Source organism: Castor canadensis, chromosome X, assembly GCF_047511655.1.
Source record: "Castor canadensis chromosome X, mCasCan1.hap1v2, whole genome shotgun sequence".
NCBI classification, from domain to species: domain Eukaryota; kingdom Metazoa; phylum Chordata; class Mammalia; order Rodentia; family Castoridae; genus Castor; species Castor canadensis.
In genome coordinates this window covers 31,613,910-31,637,731 of record NC_133405.1, presented here as the reverse complement: position 1 = coordinate 31,637,731, position 23,822 = coordinate 31,613,910, and the positions used below count along the sequence as shown (strand labels likewise).

The 23,822-nt window shown below is 37.7% G+C and overlaps 1 protein-coding gene across 8 annotated transcripts in view; it reads left to right on the top strand.

The window, feature by feature from the left end:
- The window catches only part of Gria3 (glutamate ionotropic receptor AMPA type subunit 3), a 311,734-nt gene that overhangs the window by 153,302 nt on the left and 134,610 nt on the right, over nucleotides 1-23,822 (top strand). The window lies entirely within an intron of this gene.

Sequence of the window (23,822 nt, the reverse complement as noted above, 5' to 3'; positions counted from 1 at the left end):
CCCCAGATCAGGGCACAGGAAGTGTGGGGGGAATCAAACTAGGGACAGTGAAGGAGAAAATGGCAATTTATGCCATAGAAAACAAGAAAAACATTGGTAAATTTTGTTTTAAATTGGCTTCCCCAAATCATTCAAAGTGCAGCATTTGGGCAGATACATGAGTGAGGCAGGGTTAGGGAAAGTGCTTTTTCTTAGTAATGGAGTCTCTTCCCAACTACTCTAAATGATACTGAGAATTAATCAAGTGTCTTATAGAATTAGAAGAGAGTAATGCTCCATTACTCCTTTGGAAGGTCTTATCCTACTACTCACATCTCTCTGGAATGGGTATAGGATACTCACAGGGAGTCTTCCTGATACCTGCATATCATTTGTCTTATTCCATAGACATTCCCTTTCATTCTATTCCAAATTTGAAAAAGAAGCTAGCCAAAGGGCATGGTTAGGATAATTTATAGGTCTAGAGGGACAGGGTTAGGGTAATAAATTACTCACATTTTTCCTGTTTCTTTTGATGCCCACAGACCAATTTACCCTGAAGTACTAGATCTAATCAGAGGTTCTTTTTAACACTAGAGTTTATCTTAGAAAGATTCTTATTCATAAAACTCCAGTGTTCTGGAGCCCTGCCTTCAGAGTCATAGTTATAAGCTGAGAGTTAAGTATTCTTCCACCACCACAAAGTAGTAGTTCTATACATCACACTTAGGCCCATGTCCTCCATGACACTAAAATTACACAGTGAGTTTGGCAACTAGAAAAGAGACAGTACAGCTATATTGAAACCACCTTGAACCAAAGCAGGATGGTATTTCATTACCAGCCTCTATCTACTGGCGGACTGAGTACAAAATCTTTCAGGATCTTCAAAAGACAAAGAGAAAGGATTTGGCAGATCTTTCTTAGATTTCAAAGGGCAAATTCAGGTCATACTATCATAAAAGAAACAAGGACTGTACAAAATGAGACTTCCTAAAGTTGATGAGTAATTACCTAGCTACCTAAGAAATAATTTCATATTCAGGAGGTAATTCATGAAAAAGAAGAAAGGGAAATGGAATCAGGCATCTAGAATGAACACTGTAATTTACATGGAAAATGTCCCAGACAATGGTCAGTCATCTTTCTTTTCCTTATTTATAATAGCCCTTAACAATATCAATTAAGTTGAAAACAGCTTTGTAACAAATGCAAAGTGATATAATAAACACTATATACATAAGCATAGTAGAATAAAACTAATTAGAAAGGCCTAGAGCTTATTTTTGCATATGATTGAATTAATTACAAACTATAAAGCCAACATGTTTCTAATCCCTATAATTTCTCTCTTCTTCTTCAAGGCCCATATGTAAAAGAACAAACTTAATTCCTCTTTGCTTTCCCTGACCCCTCAGTCTCCTATCAACAAACTTTTAGACAGAGAAAAATACATAGACAAAAATACTTGTTGGCCTTCCTTCATCTCTTTGTGTGTCTTGCTTAGTATGTTCAAGTTGTTCCCTTTCTTTCCCCACCTTCAACCATTGCAGGTTTCTCTACATAAGTTGCTGCCTCATCCTTTTCAGGGTCCTTTTTAGGTTAGGTAACATACCTAACCCATGGTATTCAGTGGTCTCTATTTCTTAACCTAATGACATAGTGATTCAATGCTATTACTTAACACTACTTACTACCAAATAAATATTTTAAAGCAAAAATGCACCCCAAAACTACAGAACAGTACTGCTAAAGCAAAACCAATAGTTGGATTTCATAAAGGTGCTCACTATAGCATGGCTTCTTTCAAGTTCAGCCTAATGTCTCCCAGGCCTTAAGTCAGTGGGACTCCATACTTGTGCTGAAAGCCTTCAACATGTTAGGTGACTTGACACCCACTGGCTACCTGAAATAATTTGTTTCACAAAATCCAATGATATTTACCCTAGGAGTTAGTAGCAGACACTGATATTCTATACTTAGGGGCTTTATCTTTAGCTTATTTAAAAAGATGACCTGATTCTCTGGTCATACTTCACACTAGCCTGGCTTTGTGAATATTTAGAAGCAAATACCCTCTGGGAAAATAAAGGGAAAAATCTCATTCAAGATGATTACTTTGAAATGGCAAGACTCTTTGTTTATTTCAGATGATAGAAATTTTGGTCTCAAAAAGGAAATATTCCTACTAAACCAGCAGTTCCCTCTTCACATTTTTAAGATTTGGAGACTTCATTATTTGCTTGATTATTTCCTATGAGGTTTGGGGGGGTTATTTTAAAAATCAACACAAGTTCAAATTAATTTTTATTAGGGAACTTGGAGTTCCCTTTGAGAACTTCAAGGACTGAGAATCCATGGGATGACTGAAAACACCCTGAATTTATAAAGCAGAATAGATAAGCCTTAAAGTAAGAGACTTGGGTTTTAGCCCCAAGCTATGTAACTTCAAAAAGTCAAACTATCTACACCTCCATTTCCTAAATCTTAAAATGAATGTTGTGAATATGATTGGCCTTTCCAGTTCCACCAGGCTGTGATTCCCAGAGCTGTGTAGAACAAAATAAGAAATTCAACTCAAGAAATACTGACTGAAGGGCTAGGGGTATATCTCAGTGGTAGAATGGGCCCTTAACATGCATGAGGACCTTGCTTCCAACCACAGCAATGCAAGGAAGAAAGAAAGAAAGAAGGAGGGAGGGAAGAAAAAGAGAGGAGAGAGAGAAAAAGGAGAAAGAGAAAGAAAGAGAAGAAGGAAGGAAGAAAGGAAGGAAGGAAGGAAGGAAGGAAGGAAGGGAGGGAGGGATGGAAAGAGGGATGGCTGATGGAGTGGCTCAAGCACTTGCCAAGCAAGCATGAAGCCCTGAGTTCAAACCCCAGTACCACCAAGAAAAAGATTGAGCAAGAGAGAGAGATAAGAGTCCCTATCCATTTTGCCATATCCAGTGCTAAATATGTTGAGAGGAAAATACTATGACTTTTGTGCTAAAGAAGCTTGCAGTCTAGTAGGGGGGACAAAGCAACACAATAATTCTAGAAGGTATAATATGGTAACTATCTAAAAATGTGTGAGTCAACTTCCATGCTTTCTCAGATTGCCAAGCTAGTGATCATCATTAAAAGTATTTTGTTCACTGAGATTCTTTTTTTTTGAGTTTAGAAAACATTTATTTTTTTTTATTTTTATTTTATTAATATGTGCATACATTGTTTGGGTCATTTCTCCCCCTTCCCCCATCCCCTCCCTTTCCCTTACATCCTCCTTCTCCCCCCAATCCCCTCGCTACCAGGCAGAAACTATTTTGCCCTTATCTCTAATTTTGTTGAAGACAGAGTATAAGCAATAATAGGAAGGACCAAGAGTTTTTGCTAGTTGAGATAAGAATAACTATACAAGGAGTTGACATGCATTGATTCCTGTACATGTGTGTTACCTTCTAAGTTAATTCTTCTCGAATTAACCTTTTCTCTAGCTCCTGGTTCCATTCTCCTATTGGCCTCAGTTGCTTTAAAGTATCTGCTTTAGTTTCTCTGCATTGAGGGCAACAAATGCTATCTAGTTTTTTAGGTGTCTTACCTATCCTCATACCTTCCTTGTGTGTTCTCGCTTTATCATGTGATCAAAGTCCAATCCCTTTGTTGTGTTTACCCTTGATCTAATGTCCACATATGAGGGAGAACATATGATTTTTGGTCTTTTGGCCAAGCTAACCTCACCCAGAATGATGTTCTCCAATTCTATCCATTTACCAGGGAATGATAACATTTCGTTCTTCTTCATGGCTGCATAAAATTCCATTGTGTATAAATACCACATTTTCTTAATCCATTCGTCAGTCCTCACTGAGATTCTTGAAAGCCTCAACATCAGTGAGCTTTGTTGAGACATGGAGACAGAGATAATGGGGAGATTGAGATAAAATGCCTAAGGCCAGGGCACAGCCAGGAAGTTTATCATTTACCTTCATCCTTAGTGCACAGAAGAACAAATGTCCCTATTAATAGGAGTTTCTGGTTGATCAAAGCCATGCCACATATGTATATATATAAATCACATTAGCCCTTCCAGAAAATGCCTAGGGAAAATTCCTATTAATTAGTGGTTTCTAGTAGTTGTATTCTGATTAACTGAGATTTATTTGTTCATCACAAGCCTATCATAAGTTCATCATTATATCCACATACATTACCTTGCTCCTGCTTAGGTGCCCTTTGCATATAGCAACATAGAATAGATTACAGTAAAAATGTATTAAATCAAGACCTTCCCCCCATTAACAACAGAATTTTAGGACTAAGGCTGGTACCTTATTCCAAAACTATAAAAAAATATGAACCAAACCAAGTGGAACAATAAAACTGATGAAAATATCCTCTTTGTTTTGAGTTAATTCCATCACTTAATTGAGATTTCAGATCAGTTCTTTAAAAGATCTAAGAAGTAGCTCATGCCTGTAATCCTAGCTATTCAGGAGGCAGAGATCAGGAGGATCCTGGTTTGAAGCCAGCCCTGAGCAAATAGTTCATGAGACCTTATCTCAAAAACACCCAATACATAAAAGAGCTGTCAGAGTGACTCAAGCAGTAGAGTGCTTACCTAGCAAGCAGGAGGCCCTAGTTCAAACCTCAGTACCACCACCAAAAAAAAAAAGGATGTGAAAAGAAAGAAAACATTAAGCAATTATAGCTATTTTATCCCTCCATAGGCAATTCATGTATTTTAATTTGGCACAGAAAGCAAGTACTCTGATATGCCTTCCTTTGTGTGGCTTACACTATAAACACCTCAGTCAAGCCATTACATGCACTGAGAAGTTGACAGAACCTAAGGGTTACAGTTACTGGCTTGTAAACATTAAGTATTTTTAAATCATCATCCATTTTATATTTCCCCAAATTAAGAGCAACAAAAATATAGCAATTAGAATATTCAACATATAGCTGCATGATTATAGAAGTCCTAGCCTAGATTCTGACAGGTGCTATAACAATTTCATGAAGGCTGCAAGAACCAAAGTTTACAACAATGACACAAAAATTAGTTATTGTTCAAGCTTAATTGCCACAGGACCCCTATGTTTTAAATAATGTAGACCTCTGGGCTCCCTACAGAATGGCACCAAGAAAATGCAAAATAAGAGCAATAACAAAATAACATAAAAGTGTTGACTCAACTTCTTTAGCACACTAATACTGAAGGGCAGAGGCTATTGATTCACTCATCCAAAGGTCAGAATTTTGATGAAATTGAATGTGGGAGACAGCTCTGGAACAGTTTAACAACACTGATATCAAGCAATCACCTAGCCCTTCCATTCAAATTAATCTCATCCTTGTTGGAACATCATTCTCTCAGTTCAAATTTGGCAGGGTCAAACTATCTTTGCCCAAAGGTCATGACCAATTCACAAGTTAGGAGCTTCATTTAATGTGCCAGGGCCTAAGCTTAGGGAGATTGATGACAGTATCATATCACTTGGGGTGATGCTATAGTGGAAGAAATTCATAGCCAGACACCACTATTCCATCTCCAACCTATTTTTAAAAAACAAATATAGCTACCAAACAGCTTCTCAAATATTCACAAACCACTACTTATCTTGAATAGCAACTGACCAAGAATCTCATGAAAGAATACAATTCTAAACCAAAGACTAGAAATCTAAATTCTTTTTCAAGATCATTGTCTAACCTTGCAAAGCCACTTCACCTTTTATCATCTTAACAACTTTAGCCATAAAATATAAAATTCCTTTCCTGCCTCACTAGGATGACATTAGAATGAATCAGACAATTTCTCTAAGGCATTCTGAGATCCTCAGAGAGGTCAAGTCTACAAATACAAGACATTATAATTAGAATCACTGTACCTCCTTTCTATAGGAGGAGAAAATGAATGAGGGAAAGAACATGTGGTCAGTGAGCCTGAGAACTAAAAAGCATTTAAGTTCCTGTATCCTAAGGGAGACTGACCTGGCAGAGACAGAGAAAAGTTCAGTGAAGGACTTAATCTAGCCTGTGAGAGATGCTAGGAATGCTCCCAGGGCATTAGAAACCTTCCTGTTTGTCTTTGACAGGATGATGTTACTTTACCATGGTCATCATAAAGTTTAGAATTGTAAGAGCCACAAGAGAGTGACAGTTCTTTGTTTGTGGACCAAACAGGTCTTGCCTATCACAGAGAGATTAACTAGTCATAAAAGCGTAGTGTATTCAAACTTAAGACTTTCATGTCTTTAATAATCTCAATCATGTAAATTTTAGCTTTAGGTATATCTTGATTATTACTGGGGACTAGAGCAGGGTGGGTATGCTCCCTCTCAAAGTTCGGCACTGGCAAAAAAATGTGACTGCCAGATTTAAGAATTGGGACACTAAAAAAGGGAAAACTGAGTGAACCAATTTATAAATAAGAACCTGTAGATGATCCAAACTAAAAGACACACACTCCTTCAGAGGCAAATAGGAGAAAATAACTAAAATAGAGTGTGACCTCAGTACTACTCTGTCTTGGCTTGAGATGAACTCCAGGGACATTGAAGCAATAGACTAGGCAGTCAAAGAGGGCTCTAGAGAAGGCTTCTTAATGGCCACTCTTAACTGCCTTGCCATAACTGCTATCTCTTCAACATCTCTGAGAATCCTTTGTACATCTCTTGACCTCTTTTAGACTACTGCTTGTGCTTAACTTGAGAACCTCCTACTCAATAAATTGCTCTTCCTCCCTCTTCCTTAACCAATATAAAATCAACTGTAGCTTGACAGGCTGATTTGTTGCAGATTTCTCAAAGGCACAAAGGAAAGAAACACATCTTATTTTTATACACATTAACTTAATTTCAGTCTCACCCACTCATGCATAGCACAATCCTTCAAACTCTGACCCAAGCCCCTTTACCATTTGGTGTCCATGGCAACCACCACAAAGCTGCTCAGATAGAGCTGCAAGGAGTGGCAGGAAAGTGCACCTCCCAGCAGAGCCATTAGTTCTTCTGCATTAGACACATCAGTAACAGGTGGAAGCAGGCCCACCCCTGAATCTTCAGGCATTTTCTTTCAGCAGAGAGTAAGAATGTTGTTCATGCCTTCTTCCCAGAGAGTGAGAGTTGGACGTGACTACTTCTCCTACCTAACCAGTTGACAATAAAGTACTGAGTATGCACTATTAGAGCTGAATACGAGGACAGTTTTGAGTTGAGAATACTTCCCAATGGTATGTCAACTTCAGCCTCTACTACAACACCCTGCTTGCTGAACTATATTCAGTGATCTTGAAACCCTCAAACACAATATACATGAAATTCTACCCACTTTCTTTTATAACCCTTCCCACTCAGTGACCTGCAACTCATACTCTTAACTTTCTTAACCCATGTCAAGAATGCATGCATATATGACAATTTTATACCATCAAAGTGTATTTTTAAAGAAAAAGAGCAATATTAATAATGGTCCAGGTATGGGAGGATTTGTGAGCCAATAGAAAATGGTATGGTTTCTCCAAATGTAGAGACAGCTATTCAGCCTGCAAACTTTCTTCATGAGTTTCAGATTACTTGCTTTGCCCAGAGCTTAGCTGACAAGTCAAATGTGATGAATTTCCCTTTACTGTTCTCCAGAGGAAGATAGGGTTGGTTCACGTGAATGGTTCTGTCTGTAGTTTCATTAAAGCAGAGCCCAACATAGCTAACAGAGACCCTTTGCATAATAAGGACCAGCTCAAACTCAGTTCTATATGGTAACTGAAGAGGACCCATTATTCCAGTGTCCTCTTCATAGACTCTACATAAATAGGAATAATATGTGAGGTGGGAGAAACAAGTGAATGGCTTTATCTTCTTAACTGCGTGAAAAAAAGAAAACAGAAGGCCATTTGTGCACAATCCTTTCCAGTAGATCTGCTAAAATGTAAGGAGTGGTTTCAAGCTCTCCTTGAAAGCAAGACAACATTTTTATTCATGCTGCCTGCCTCTGTAGTCATGGGTAAGAACTAGTAATAAGTCTAAAGAAAAAGTGAAAAATAAATAATGTGTGGTTTCATTCTTCAAGTTGCTCATGGTTTAGTAAGGAGGCATCCTTATCACAATCTACTGTGATAAGTACACTGACAAAAGGGACACACGAAATGCAGTAAAAACATGCCCAATTTAGCCTAACTCAGTGATTTGAACAGACTTTCCCCTTGCAATTGAATGGAATGAGTCCCCAAGGATCCATTGAAATTTGTATGGTTTGGTGGAAGAGGATAGAAATTTATGCTTGTGTGGAATGACAATCCTCACTTATCTGTCAGGGTGAATGCTAATAAACATTGCCAAATGAGAAAATGAGACTGAATCAGATGTGATAAAGCACAATGGTAAAAATATGGTGCCAGTAAAAACATGGGCTATACTGGCCAGAACATAACTTGACATTTCATCATGATCCTTGGATCCTCAAGAAACAAACTTTTCCTACCAGTCAATAAAGCAATACAATATCTCACATGAGAAGATTCTGCTTAGGCCTTCAACTGCTCTTCCTTTTACAATGAGGAAATTGAAGTGATGAGAGAGGGACGAGCATACATCAGACTAGCAACTCATGAATGAAAGAGCAAGGACTAAAACCCTGATCAGGCCCTAATGTCCATTCTCTTAGTGCCACATCCCAAGATTATGCCAATACATGAACCAAATAGATGTATAAATTTCCCCTGAATAGGCTACCTGCCTTCTCAGCCCCATCCTACTTCCCACTCAACTGCATGGAACTAATGTTTAGGTCAAGACAGTCTGTTCACAGGGAAGCATATCACACCACAAATACATCTGAAATAAATATCACTTTCTGTCCTTCTCCCCTGTTTCTGGACTCCTTTCCTTTCTTGTCATTCGCAAATATTCACTGACTATCTACCAATAGGGCACTGTACTAAATAACATACACAGTGAGGAAACTGGAGTTCCCTCCTTCAAGGACTGATAGGCTCATTGAGATTGCAAGACACATGTCTAAATTAAGTAACTAATCAGTAGGCTGAGGGAAAGGTAAGAGGCACAGACCTTATAGGAATCCACAGGAGGAAGTGATCATTAGACAACTGAACTGGGAGATAAGATTCATGAAGGCACGTTTTTTCTTGTCTTTTGTTGAATTAAATAAATAATCCTCCTGACTTTTCAGGGGAGAGGGAATGTCCTGACATATATCACTTGTAGAAGAATTCCTGTCGTCTATGCATTACATATTGTAGCTTTTACTTATGGTGCACAACAAGATCTCTCTAGGGAAACAAATGACTACTGAGCCTGTGACTTAAGAATTTTAAGTGGGTACCTAGAAGGTAACACCCACGCACAGGAAATCAATGTGAGTCAATGCCCTGTATAGCTATCCTTATCTCAACCAGCAAAACCCCTTGTTCCTTCCTATTATTGCTTATACTCTCTCTACAACAAAATTAGAGATAAGGGCAAAATAGTTTCTGCTGGGTATTGAGGGGGGGAGCGGGAGGGGGTGGAGTGGGTGGTAAGGGAGGGGGTGGGGGCAGGGGGGAGAAATAAACCAAGCCTTGTATGCACATATGAATAATAAAAGAAAAATGAAAAAAAAAAAAGAATTTTGTCTTCTCCACTGCTCCCTTCCATGGATGGGTGTTCCCCAGTGAATAAGTGTACTATGTATGCAGGGCTTTTTTTTTATTTTCTCATTACAGCTGAAGTTCTTTTTAGAAAAGGACACAACCCTTAGATAGCAATGTCACTCAAAAATACAACTTCTGTTATGTGGTTTGCTCATCTAGCAAGGCAGAACACAGATTCTGATTTAAAACTAAGCTCCTTTAATGAATTTTGGTTATGGCAGAAGGATAAATAGTTGTGACTACTGTAAGTAGGCCTAGGTTTTAGATGCTTATATCCTGTTTCGGGGGCTCCAATGGGCATCAGAATACAATTCCATCTAAAATGCAGAACCAGGAAAGAAAAGCATTTTCAAATGTAGTTATTATGTGCATCCCCAGGTGGTCAAATTTTTGTTCTTCCAAGACTTTGCACTAGGTTATTTCTTAAAACTTTCATTTTTACAGTTCTACTAATTTTTTTCTTATTACTTTTGGCTTCCAGGGTTTGGGAAGATACAGGCAATTAGAACATAACAGCACACTAAAGGGAAACCCAAGCATTCATGTAAAAAAAAAAGTGGGGATAAAGCTATCCTGTTCTCACTGTGACTTACTCTTACCTCATAGTACCACAGTGCTATACCAGCACATAACTTCAACCAAAAGGTTTATATTAAATGAGTGGAGGAGAATGATTTCACGATAAAATGCTAAATTTGTGTGCTCTTTGACTTCTTCCCAAAGGTCAAAATCATTTTCAACTCTGTGGGTGCACCTCTTACAAAATTAGAACATCAGGTACTACCATACAGAAATGGTGTTGAACATATTTCCCACACTGATCCTTTCACCATTTGAGGGGTATAGTTCAGAAGGTACCTGATTGATGGCAGAGTCTAATGAAAAATTTAAAAGGCCACACCTTTTACCTTATACTCTAAAATCAAAAATCTTTGATTATGAAACTTTCCTATAAAACAAAAATAAATACTGCCTTTTAGAGCTTTCCATATTTTTTCAAAGCTTTCACAAGGTGTCTCCTTTGATCCTCTGAGGTAGATAGAACTAATGTTTTTTTCTCATTACATAGAAGGTTAAATAACTTGCCTACAATCACATGGTTAAGAGTGCTAAATTCTAGTCCTTATTTTCTAAAGAACTAGACAAGACCCACTTTGTGTACCACATCTAAAAGGATGCATTTGGAAAAGCAGCAATGAAACTCTTGTTAGACAGCATTAACTGTGCCCTGACCCAAACAGCTCCCTTGCTATCCAAAATTACAGCTAATAATCTTAACTTTGGACTCAGGCATTTTTCTTTCCCTCTTCCCCACTCTGTTTCCTGAAAGAACAATTAAGATCCATCTGTAACTAATTATAGTGATTCTTGAATTTGAACTTGGAGCCATTACCTAATCAAGGTCAGTTATTTTAAATTAACTTGCCTGGTCAGAACACAGGTTTGGTTATCTTCAGAGCCCAGTGCAGAGAGGCACTGGCTCACTCAGACTTTTAATTAACTAACTAAATAACCTGCACTGTGACAAGCTGCCTATGATTTGATAGAGTCATTCATTTGCATTCAGACAAGGATCAAAATACATTGTCAGAGCTTCAGGGACTGAGTCCTAGAAACCTTCACACAGCCTCTTGTTCAAGGCTGTGAGCCACTTCCCTTTGGTTCCCTCTAATTATTTCCTGTGCTTTTGTTCTGATTATCTAACATTCATCACAAGTGCAGCTTGTGATTAAACAATGACAACTCATGTCATACTCTGATAGGGAATTGAAAATTGGAGTCATGATCATTTGATCCAAGCACAAAGCTACGTGAAATAATTAGGGGAAACAAAGGAAGATTCCCAGGATGCCCAGCAACAAAGGAGTATTTCCAAAGACTCAGGCTATAACTGTTCCACACTTAGGTAATAATACATAACAATAGTAGGTATCAGTCTTTTGTTGAATTCATGGTAGGAGCTGATCAGCCTACAATAATAACAATAGTTCTTATATCAGTAATAATAATTATTATTATTATAGTTACTAACAGTAACTGAGCTTTCAAGTTAGTCATATCTGATTTTGACTTCAGGTTCCATCACTTTCTGCCTGTGTGGCCTAAGGTAAGTTACCAGACTTCTCTGTACCTCCATTTCTAAACCTGGAAGGTAAAATTAATAATAGGTCCTACCTTAAAAGGTCATGATAAGGCTTCAAAGAAATAAAGTGCCTTAAAAATATTTAATGGAGGGGCTTGTACACATTAAGTGCTCAATAAATGTTAGCCTATGTTAGGTCCATTGTATCCCACCACTAGGCCTTTGTCCAGGGCATCATCCTACGTGGGATCTTCTTTCCCCTTCTCCCTGCCAGTAACAGTTCCTGCCATCTTTCAAAACCTAGTCTAAAAGATCCTTTCTTCATCTTCAGAGGAGATCTTTCCCTGGATCTGTCTCCTACATCTGAACTTGCTCAGTGACCACCTTTTTAGTATACTTTTCTACATTTTTGCTAATTTAAATGGCACTATTTCTGCTTCATGAAAAATCTGGACTTTTCTCCAGGGTGTCCTATACTTTAAGCCTTCCATGTTAGAAATATTTATTGAGCACTACTTCAGTCCTACACACTGGGGCTACATGCTGTGGGATACATGAGTTCAAGAGGCAGGGATGGGAGAAAGGGAAAAAGCATCGATTAAATCCCTTTATATCACAGGAGCTCTGCTAGGAATTTGAAATGTATTTCTTCTTGTAGGTCTTTAGATAACCCTAAAAGTAGGTACCACCATGATTTCTATTTTACAGATGTGAAAACTAAGGTTTGGAGAGATAAAATTACTTACACAAAGTCACCTCAGCTAGGAAGAAGACGAACTGTGGTCGGTCTGATTCTGGAGTCCACTATCATCATCATCATGCTTAACTACCTACCTCATGGTTTGGTTTTGTTTTATGAACTGTATTGATATCTGTCAAAGCAATATGTAAACTGCAAAGAGCCACATAAATGGTATAAAAATTGTTGCAGTATAGCAAATGATGTTGGTGCCCTATCCATATCCCCTTGGCACTAGCATCCTATTATAAGCACATGCTCTTCTCCACTTGAAGATGTTCTTTCATCATGAGAGTGAGACAAGTCAGAAGTATTGGACAGGAACTAATACTCCTGACAGCTGTTACCAGTCAATGATGAGTGGTAGTTGAAAATCAAAGACCTCAGCTTTCTGGCCCTTCCAGATGGTGTGTTTCCCACCATTCTCAGAGGTCCCCAGAGCTACTCTGCTCATTAATGCACCTGTATGGGTTCGTCCCCTTCCCTCATTTCCTCACTCTTCTACCAGTGCTTCCTGCAATCACCTCCAGTTAAAATACTGGCCCTCAAATACTTGAATTAGGATCCTCCTCTGGGGGAGCCCTCCTTAAAAAAAAATCTTTCAGAAATTCCTCCTTTGGCTTCTTTCCCAGGTGAGTATCCTCATGATGTCCTCTGCCTGCCCCAGGATTCTCATGGGAGCTCCCCTGCATGTTCAACATCTTCCTTCTGAATTTCTTTAATCAGGATTCCATCATTGAGGTTCCTAATGTTAGCATTACAAGGTACACTAAGTATGCAAAGTACATTATGAGACTGAAAAGTGGTTCTTAAATTTCAGGGTGCCTCAGAATCACTTAAGATGAGATGTTAAAATGTAGACTCCTGGCCCTAACCCAGAATTGTGAATTATACTTTCTGGAGAGGAGCTCAGGTGCTCGCATATCCATAGATTCCCCAGATGATCCACATAGTATACACTTTGAGACATGCTATCTTAAGATACTCTGTTAGCCTGGGCCTCCAGGAAATGTAGATTATGTTCCTTAGTGTTCTCTCTACCCCCAAGGCCTCTTTGGATTCAAGTAAGAAATCCAGGAATTGTTATGCCTCCCTGTTCTTGAGGTGTAGTGTGCACAAAGACAAGATCCAGTTGTTCCTGTCAGAGTGAGGCTGCCCAAGATCCCCAGGCAGTGTTCTACAATGCAGAAGAGAGATTTATACAAACACTATCTTCTACTGCTTCATGAAAAATCTGTACTTTTCTCCAGGGTGTTCTATCCTTTAAGACTTCCATGTTAGAAACATTTATTGAATACTACTTTAGTGCTACACACTGAGACTACATGCCCCCGTGACACTGTCCAATTGACACTGTCCAATTTCTGCTCCCTCCTCTCTTACTACCCACCCACAACCCCTGATCTCTCCTGGGCTGGAAACATGGTGATAACTACACATAGGTTATGACCTATGCTCCTTTCTTTCTGGATGAGGACCCTCCCTCCAAACACACACACACACACACACACACACACGTGCACACACACACACACACACATATACTCCCTTCCCAACCATGGTTGCTATGTGGTTCAATTCTGGGGAAGAGAGAGGGAAGGGCAGTAAAAGGAGACATTGTGAGTTGGTAAACCAGCCCCTAGCTTCTTGTCATTTTGCACCCTCAACTCAAATGCCTGAACTGCAAGGGCTCTTTCCTTCCACTTTCAACCCAGTGTTATCCTAAGCGGTGGACCCAGTACTCCTCTGTACCCAAGCAATGATGCTTCTCCATGCCCCTCATACCACAGCAGTGGGAAATCTCTACCTTTGTGGGCTGGGAGACATGAAATCATGGAAGGCTTTCTGGAGGAGATTACATATGAGTTAGGCCTTGAAAGTTAGATGTGATTTCTGCAAGAAAGAATGAGGGCAGGGGGCATTGCAATAAGGAATAAGGAAAATAGCATAAGTAATATAGGGTAAGAGCATTGGGCACTGTCTTAAGAGCTGTAAATACATTATTTCCTCTATTCCTTACTTCAGTTCTATGAAGTAGATAGTAATTGTAGGCTCTTTTTGTCTATAAGTTTACTGAAGCCCAGAAAGTTTAAGTTGATTGCCCAAAGTTACAAAGCCAAATGCAGACTCTGTTCCAGGTAGTCTAACCCAAACTCTTGGCCACCCTATTCCACTGCTTCTTAATGATTATCTTCCCCATTTTATACATGGAAAACTGAAGCATTGGGGTTAAATTGCCTAATTTCACAAAGCTTATAACTGACAAAGCTGAGGTGCACTACCTTCTATTTACTATCTGGTTATTTATAGCCCCCCTAACTTAGCTTTTCCCACCAATCATTTCAGTCACAATTACTTATAGAGCCAACCCTGGATACCATGAAACCAAATGCTTATATTTGCTTCAAATTAAAATCTCCCCTCTTGCATGTAAGCACTGTAAAACAATAACGCTCTCTTGGAGTCAAGAGAAATAGCCCTCTGGAATACATCTCTCTTTATTTTCAAAATAGTATTCTATTTAAGTTACCTGTTTGTCATATTACCACTTATAAAAGCCACAGGAAAATATTCTTTTGATCTTTGGCTGGAGACAAAGTACTTTCTATCTATAGCAGGATATGAGTTAATAATTTTCTCCTCAGTTATACTTTATATGTATTTCTGTTCCTGCACTTTTCCCGCTGGGTTATAATTGTCTGTTAACTTGGTTGTCTTTCCCACTAGAGTGTGAGATCCTTCAAGCTAGGGCACAAGTTTTTGTGACCCCTGCCTCCCCAGGTTCTAGCCCCATAATTGGCACAGAGTGGGCACTCAACAAAATGTTCATTAACAGAACAGAAGAATGAAATGTAGTTGATGGAGGCAGCCCTTCCATTCACTAGGGAGTTCAATCCATATTCTGAGTCCATTGGTATGCTGGAAAACTGGCTTTTCTTGGCAAAACATAAAGCTTTGATTTGTAATATTAGATGATTTCTATGTTATTATTCCCATCATTACTGATTTTAAGCTCACAATGATTTAATAGCTGACCCCCAAATCCAAAATATTTAACAAGTGGTTTCCAGCCCCCTATGTTGGCTGAAAATCACTAATTCTGTCAAGAGGGTTTGAACTGTTTATATATCAGTGTAATCAAAGAGGTGGATGAGCTGGCAAAGTGAGGAAGGTAATGCCAGATCCAAATAGCAAGAATGAAAGACCAAATCAAACACTTGTGAATTAGGAGAATTCTGTTTTGCTTTCACTAACTGAACCTCAGTCATTTGTCATCCATTTGCAAATTGAGATCCACTTAAGTGACATGGCTCCCAGAAGAGAAAGAAACCTGCCAAGTAAGCAATTGTCCTGAAAATCAAAGGCCCACAAAACACATTGGGTTTCTAAGAGATACTTACTTTTATTTGAAAATATAAACATGGTCAGTCACTTCAGCAATCAAAAAACCCTCACAGATTAGTATATCAAATACTGGAAACATTGCACAAACAGAAAATGCATTCACAGAGGCATAAGTAGGGAGTTCAAAATAACACCATCTTATCCCCTGTATCCCCACATTTTTCTCCCCTCCCTGCTTGGACTCTCCATCATTCTGAGCTGGACCTGGGTCTCTAATACTCTACCCTACTGTTATGCTTCAGTTTTTCACACAATAATGGATCTAATAAGTACATGGCAACACCAAATCCAGAATCATCTGACTTCAAGGTTCATGGCTCTTTCCCATACATTACCTTTAATAAATACCTATTTGTTCAAAGCCTTAAGTGAGGCTCATATCACATCTGTAAAGAATTTTACACCTTCATAAGCTGAAACAGCATAGGTGTCATTTTAGATATATTGCTATAGTTATTAATCCTAATAAATACCTAAAGATGGGAAGGTATGATTCCTGGGTCTAAAAAGAAAGTCCCTGTTTTGTCCAACCTGTCCTGAAGCACTTATGGCTAGAAACAGCATATTTGAGTAACTATGCAACCATATGCCAGATATTGCCCTTTCATTTTTTTAATTCAAGTAATGAGTTAACTGGTACTCCCAGGCCTGCTACTAAACAGCCATACAGTCCATCCAGTGGATCTTTGTCAGAAATTGACAGTTTTAATAATTTGGGTATAATGATTATGCAAAATCTATAGAGAAAACATTCAATTTGATACTTAGAATAAGGTTATAGATATTAAAAGTTGCTATGAGTTTAGATCTATACTCTAAAAAGTTAGGAGTAAATTTCATAAAAGAATACATCAAGAGAACTGTCACTTAAAATCTACAGTCCAAAATAAATTTATCACTAATTTGGGGGGGTTAGCCAATGCAAATTGTAGAGAGGCTACAAAAATTATTTACATGGTCATGATGAAGAGAAACTAATTTCCTTTTGCTACATTATTCTTGATTGAACATTATAATCACTCCACCCAACCTCTGAAAAAATACAGTATTTCCAAATATTTATAGGGTGCTATGAAAGGCCATCTAGTTCAGGTATTTCAAGAAAAGGTACAGTGTTTGGAAGTGCATTACAGGAGAATATAGCATCATTTTACAGGAAGTTAGTGGGAGAGTCTGGGTATTTAATGTGTTTATTATTGGCCCCATGATGAAGAAATCTAGATAATCAAAGCTGCATGGCTTCTTGGGTAGTGTAGTATGTGTATATTGCCTTAGGAAATTATTTTGTAAGTCTTCAGATTTGTCATTCCAAATATCCCATGCATCATTTGCTACTTCCCAAACTCTGTGCATCATTTTTCTCCCTTATAAGGCTTAAGAAGCTTTGGTAGAGGTGGGGGATACTCTTAAGGTATAAACCATAAACTGAGGCAAAATAACTTTCCAACAGGACATGAAAACATGACCTGCATTCTCTTCCCTAAAAACACAACTGCTTTAAGACAGTATTTTACACTACCCCACTAGCACATAAGTAGATTTTCAGTGATACCTGGATGGAAATATTTTATTTCCATACAATTGTATTTATTGATGTGGTTTTGTGGCTGTTGTCACTTTGGACATGGCGAAATTTAAGTAAGGATGTATGTAACTATAAAGAAAAATATTAGGTAAAAAATAATATTGCAATATGCAGGTAAGACACAAATCATTAAGTGTATGGCATGGAAATTGAGAAATGCTATTTTAGAGTTAAGACAATGAGGTGTATCCACAAAAACCAGCATGTATTTAAATGGTCTCTTATCACTAAGAGCAAGAATAATCCGTTCCTTTAACTTACTTGTAGATACTCATTGCCTCTTATTTGTGGAGGCCTTTTGCCTCTCCTGCTTTTTATTATTAAATCTTCCACATATTCCATTCAGTCATAGTAAAAGTATTAAAGTCTGGGAAGTGAAACTTCCCAAAATCATGTTCTTTGGTAAAATCCTTGCCCTCTAATCCTCACATCCTATCATTTTATTTGGAGCCTTATTTAATTGCCCTCTCTCTGCATAAGTTTCCCTATAGACAGCACAAGCATTGATGAGCTTCCTCTGTTATACTTCAATTTCTGTTTTTTATGAAAAGCTTTGTCCGTTCTTCCTCTGTCTGCACCACTCCCATTCCCACTGTCATTGGTCTGACTTTGGTACGGGTGATTGGCTCTTCTCTGCCTCACTAACCCAGCACATTTATACAAGGCAGATGACTACCATATGATGTGCTGTCATTCAGTCATAGAAGAGGATGTGTGTGCAGATTGAGATTATTAGAAAACAATTCTAATGTCTTCTGATGTGTATTTACTAAGACTCAAGAAATTTAGTTGCTTGGAGTCTTCATTCAAGAATATGAGCACCTTTTATTACATCAAAAGTTTCTTCTAGCTGGGCGCTGGTGGCTCACACCTGTAATCCTAGCTACTGAGGAGGCAGAGATCAGGAGGATCGCAATTCAAAGCCAGCCTGGGCAAATAGTTCACGAGACCCTATCTTGAAAAACCCTTCACAAAAAAGGGCTGGTGGAGTGGCTCAAGGTGAAGGCCCTAAATTCAAATCCTCCTAGAAGTTTCTTCTAGTAGGTGAGACATGTTTTCTGATTTCTTTATCATACCACTCATTCAGCTGTCTACACAGATGAAATTATATAGGATGTCATAGGACAATTGCATCTTTTCAACTAAGGTAGAGGAGAGGAGAGTTGAAAATGTCTTTTCTTTAACATAAAGAATATGATCTAATAGCTTTTTCTTTAAAAGAAAATATTCATACAGTAAAGGAGAACCACCTGGTGAATTAAAACCAGAAATCCCACACACTCATAATTTTCTCCCAGCCCCCACACCCCAAACATTCACAGGGTGCCTAAATCAAAGAGAAACAAATTAAGGTGAACATCAAGGCATGTTCTGTACTCAAAGGAAGATCCGTCTTTATACATAGATCCTTTTCTGGCACTGATGTAGAAAATCCAAACATGGAGATACTTAGGTCTGCAAATAACCTAATCTGCATACCAGATGGATCTAAGGAGAGAAAAAAACATACACACATCTTCACACACTTTTTTTTTCTAAAATGTGAGCATAGAAAAACAGATGCTTTTGCCTCCCAAAGGATCTGTGGGCTTCTCTCAAGTAGTCTTGTAGAGCAATTTCATTTCACATTTCCAAAATTATGAAAATGTCTAGATTAAACATTAAATTGAGAAAGGAAGGGCCTCTTATATATAAAAAAACTAAATTTTTCTTAATTATTTGTAACTAATTAGTGATACTCAGATCTCAATTTCACAGAGAAGTGGTTGAGGGAGTTCAGTAAAGGGAAATCTCCCTTTACTGATTACTGACTACAGATTCACTGACTTCCTTGACAAATAATTCAATGCTATCTTCATGTCTCAGTGTGTAAGTATGTAACAGCTCTTTCTTCTTTGAAGAAAATTCTGCCAGTGAATGAGGATGGTGGCATTTTTTTGAGATGCTATATGTGAAGATAAAAATAAATTTCCTTAAAACAATGAATTTTTTCTACATTTCACACATTTCCCCTTATTACTTTTTATCATATCTATCTTAGCAAGCCATCTATCATCTCCCACAAAACTTACAAAGGCAAAGTGAATACAGAACATGGATTTGGGAACTTGGTATTTCTTCCTTAAACTTCACAGCTAACTGTGAAAACAGCTTTTTTTATACTTGAAGTTGGGAAAGTTATTCAGAAATAACTATTATAATTACTACAAAAGCATGTTGAATATTCTTTTGGTTAGCAGAGTCACTAAATAGCTGAGCATACAACTTATGCCTTATTCATCTACAACAGGTGGATATAATAAAGATTTAAGACTAATTGAAAAACTATGAACTACATAGTTCTTTTTTCCACCACATTAAATACAATCTTAAATATTTCCACAAGCCCTGTCCTAAAAAAATTTTAAAGGGAAAGATCAAGAGCAAAGCATGACTGTTTTTACAGTGAGGCCTCACTTAGATTACATCAGAAAGATCATCGCTGCTCCACAGAAGATTTCAAGATAAATGAAGTTTACTCTCTTAAGTATTGGGAAAACATTTCTGATGGAAACCTTCCCTAAATACAGTATACTTATCCCTGAGTTTTTTAGCAGAAATTTCTGAACACAATAAATCATAGCCTGATGACTCAGGCACTAACAACAAACATCCATGATTATACTGTGCATAGTAGTACAAGGGTGTCTGCTTTTTCTTTTTCCTTTTTTTTTCCTGGTCCCTTGCTTCTCCTTTTAGTCAGTTTGTCACTTCTCTGCTACTATCATTCTACTATCTCTTTCTACTATCATTGCCTGCATCCATCCACACCCCTTCTAGTTTGCAGTGTTTAATTTACTGTGAACTGGAAAACTAAGATTGGTAAGAACTGTGTGTTAAATAAGAGTTAAGAAGCCACTAAAAGCAAGGATGAGGAATTAATTATGGGCTTCTGCATAGCAGCTTTGTGACACCTAAATGTTCCTATCTTCAGATAACTTTCCTATCTCTTCCAGTTTGAGGCTGACTTTTGAAAGGGTGATATTGTGAGCTAGCTACCTTCATATAAGTCTGTTTGTTCTAAGAAGACACTCTGGGCATGTATTAAAGCATATATTCCATTAGCTTCAACTTTTTCTGAACCTGAAAAAACAATCTCTTAATGAATGACCCTTTCCCACATTGATAACCATCATACACTTCATAATGCACAGCTCAAACACTTTTGTAGGTGTTTCCCAGTTTGATCCTAGCAACATTGCTTAAATAGGAAGGGCCAGATTACGATAAAGAAATGGCAGCTCAGGAAAGTTGAGTGATTTGCCCACAGTCAAACAGTGAATGAAGGTCCAGCCCCTGGTTTCCATTCAGGGTTCTTTTCCCATCACTACCATTCTCTATTGCTCCCTCCTGCCTCCCTATGCTCGAAAGGACATTAAACTCTGGTGAAAATGACTTACTCATTCCTTTTGGGCTTCCTTCCTTATTTCTAAGCTTGTTACATATCCTCAGGAATATTGTTTATTTTTCTGACAGAACTCAAAACCCCCAGGTTTTATTATATTGAGAGTTGTCAGTGAATTAAAAAGTCAACAAATGTATGGTCCCAACTTGCCACCAAAAGTTAACAAATGTCACTAGCAAGGATGTTTCTCACAAGCGGACACTGAAGAATACATCCCAGAAGACACCTAACAGCTCATTTTGTGTCATGGCAGCGTGAGCAATCACGTCCTCAAGATATTCATTAACCTTTCATTTCCTTCATAAATAATCAGTCAGAAATGTGGCTCATATTTTACATTAATCGAAAACAACTTTCTCATGCTCTTTCTCACACACTCACTCAAACTCCCTGTCACTCTCACTTTCTCTCTTTTTCTCTCCCTCTCTCTCCCACACATATACACACATGTACAAATTTGAAATTACTTCAGTGCTTGTAATGACAGCATGGTAAGTATGATATTTAAATATGTTCTTTCACTTCTCTGGGCTACCTTAAACCTTGTCTCTTCCACAAGCATCTCTCTGTCCATCTCAGGCTTTAGACATCTTATTTCCTACTTCTGCAAAGACTTAGAACAATTATTGGCATTTGGAAGTTAGCACATACAGATGCTCTCAGCTTATGATGGGGTTATATTCTAATAAATCCATTGTAAGTTAAAAATATAGGTAAAATGCAGTTAATAATCTAACCTACCCAACATCCTTGCTGAGCCTAGCCAAACTTAAACACGCTCAGAATAGTTACATTGCTTGCAGTCAGGCAAAGTCATCTAACAAAAACCCTATTTTATGCTAAAGAGTCAAATATATAATTTATTGAACTATGTACTGAAAGTGGAAAACAGAATGGATATGTGCTTACTCACCATTAACACAGTTAGTGTGAGTTAAAGTACAGTTTCTACTGAATGCATATAGCTTTCACATCTCCATAAAGTTGAAAAATCATAAGCCCAACCATGGTAAGATAGAGGCCATGTGTATTTAGACGGCATGTGATATACTGTCATACTATAGAGGTTTGGTTTTAGGACACACACACCCCACTCCCCCACAGTAACCAAAATGTGTGGATACTCAAATCCCTTATATAAAATGACATAGTGTTTTCACAAAACATATACACATCTTCCTTTATACTTTAAATAATCTCTAGATTACTTATACCTAGTACAATATAAACTCTATGTAAATACTTGTTATACTGTATTGCTTAGGGGAGTTTTTTTTTTCAATCTGGTGATTCTCACAGTGTCTTTTTCTTTTTTGATTTTTTTTCTTTTATTCATATGTGTATACAATGTTTGGGTCATTTCTCCCCCCTTCCCCCCGCCTCCTCCCTTCCCCCCCACCACCTCCCTCTCCCCCCTATCCCCCTTGCTACCAGGCCAAAACTATTTTTCCCTTATCTCTGATTTTGTTGAAGATAGAGTATAAGCAATAATAGGAAGGAGCAAGGGTTTTTGCTAGTTGAGATAAGGATAACTATACAGGGAGTTGACTTGCATTGCTTTCCTGTACATGTGTGTTACCTTCTAAATTAATTCTTCTCAAACTAACCTTTTCTCTAGTTCCTGGTACCCTTCTCCTATTGTCCTCTGTCGCTTTAAAGTGTCTGCTTTAGTTTCTCTGCATTGAGGGCAACAAATGCTATCTAGTTTTAGTCTGTAAATGTTCAGTATAGACACAATTTTTTCAAATATTTTCAATCTTGGGTTGGATGCATAACCCACAGAACAGTCAGAGTATTTATATAGGCAGAAAGACCTAGGTTCTAATTCCAGATTTACTACTTCCAAGTTATGTGGCCTGGGGCAAATTCAACTCTCTTTGGGTTGAGATTCTCTATAAAATGACACTGTTAAATTGTTCTAAGAATTACCTAAATATGTAACATCCAATATATTGTCTGACCTATGTTAGGCACTAAAATAATGATAATTATATTTATTATTACTGCAATCTTTTGTATAAAGCCCTGGTCTGATATGTTTGTAATTCTGATGCCTTTCCTGATTGTTTAAAAACCTTTTGATAATTGCATCCAGAGAGGAATTTATAATGAAACTTAAGTTTAACAGCCCCTTACTTACATGGCTTCTTTCCAAGGTCTTATTCCAAATATTGTATTCATAATTTTGTCTTATTATTCTTTTTTAAATTTAAATAATAATTTATTTTTAATTGTTATTGTTACATTGTGATATTTATGTATGTGCTTACAATATGTCTGAGTTATATTTACTCCCTCTACTGTTCTCCTCATTCCCCTCCCCCCTTTCTTAGAACAATTTCAACAGGTTTTATTCTTCTATTTCCATATATGAATAAAAACACATCTACCATAGTCACCCTCATTCATTCTTTTCTTATGTCATCCCCTGATTTATTTTTCTTAAAGACAGCTTCTACAAGCTCTCTTTAAAACACAGTTCCACCTGTGGTTGTATCTTTAATCTCTATATTTTTTCCCTCCCTGTTTCCACCACCTGCATCCAGCATAATACCTTGAACATAATCAGTAGTCAATAAAATATTTTTAAATTCTTAATTAGTCAGAATATTTGGTGTATTTTATTACAAGTAAATAAACATATCAAGTATTTAATCAAAAACTTTCAGGCAATACATTTGATTGGAAAATATTTCACTCACTTACATATTTTGAGATAATAAAAATGCACTTTGCAAGCTGTAAGTATTGCTCATGAAAATTATGATAAGAATTAGGGCCCTCAGGAAAAGTTTCTCATCCTCAGTACAACTGATGATTTGGACTAGATAATTCTTGGTTGTGAGGACTGTCCTGTATTGGATGATGTCTAGCAGCATCTCTGACTTCTACCCATTAGATGCTAGTAGCACGCCTCCCAGTTGTGACAACTAAAAGTGTCTGTAGGCATTGCCAAAT